Raw genomic sequence first — 1,389 nt, forward strand, 5'->3', positions numbered from 1 at the left:
TGTGGCTTCCTGGGTGCCAAGGGCCCTCCTCCCAGGCACCTGCGTGGCTAGGGGCTGGCCCAAAGGCTGGCACACCCCGACCTGTGGCTTCCTGGGCACCAGGGGCCCCTGTATTTATTTTTGGTGGGGACAAGACTGCCTCGGAGGTGTTATATGCTTCCACCAGAAGCTGTGTAATATTTGGCTGCCTCCCCATTGGTGGTAGCAGCCAATACTGAGTAATATCTACATAGTGATATTCTATACTTGATCTTAGCCAAAAGGCTGAGAAGCAATACCTAGTGATATTCTAATTCCTTTTTTTTTTTTTTTTTTTTTTTTTTAGTGATATTCTAATTCCATTCTCCCCCTTCACTAGGTAGCTGTGATACTACTAGAGGGAAACCTGCCCTCATCAGCTGTTACATTACTCTGAGGCATGGGTCATATTATGATCAACAACTATTGAAATGACACATTTATTAAAATATTAGTAATTATACTTCATATATTTGACATTATATTGCAGAATCAAACCTTACTTATCACTGTGGATTTTCATCTGTAGTCTCTGTTGTGAAATAGATGCTCATTTTCAACTAAGGTTCATAAAGGAGTTTGACACATAGTTTCCAAAGATAACCAAAATTTTAGTTGATGTCCTATTATTTATTACTTAGTTTATACCATTGTTTAATTACTGTAGATAAAGAGGTAAAGAATATATTCATGTACATATCTTTTTATTTCTTTTCTTTTTTTTTTTTTTTTTTGGCTTTTTGAGACAAGGTCTCACTATGTAGTTCAGGCTGGTCTTGAACTCACTTTGTAGCCCAGGCTGGTCTCGAACTCACAGTGATCCGCCTGCCTCAGCCTCCCAAGTGCTGGGATTACAGGTACATACCATCATGCCCGGCTGAATTACTTTCTTGGGATAAATTCCTCAAAGTAGAATTAATAGATCAAATGTTTGACTATATTTATGGCTATTGCTGCTTATTGCCATATTCCTTTGTGAACAGATTTGATTAATTTATAGTGTCATCAAGAATGAACTCATACAGACACTGTGAAAGCAGTATAGAGGTACCTCAAAAAAAGTAAAGATAACCTGGGCCCAGTGGCACTGTAATCCCAGTACTCTGGGAAGCTGAGGCAGGAAGATTGCCAGTTCAGGCCCAGCTTGGGCAACTTAGGGAGCTAGCAAGATCTCGTCTCAAAATAAAAACAGCTGAGGATGTAGGTAAGTGCAAAGGCCCTACATTTGATGATTCAGTCCCCAGTACCACATGCACATGTATGCACATGCACATACACACACACACTTAAAAATAAAGCTACCCTGAGCAAGGCATGGTGGCTCACACTTGTAATCTCAGTACTTGGGAGGCTGAGGCAGGAGGATCGTTG

The sequence above is a fragment of the Chinchilla lanigera genome, unplaced genomic scaffold (genome assembly GCF_000276665.1).
Source record: "Chinchilla lanigera isolate Chin_1 unplaced genomic scaffold, ChiLan1.0 scaffold00019, whole genome shotgun sequence".
NCBI classification, from domain to species: Eukaryota; Metazoa; Chordata; class Mammalia; order Rodentia; family Chinchillidae; genus Chinchilla; species Chinchilla lanigera.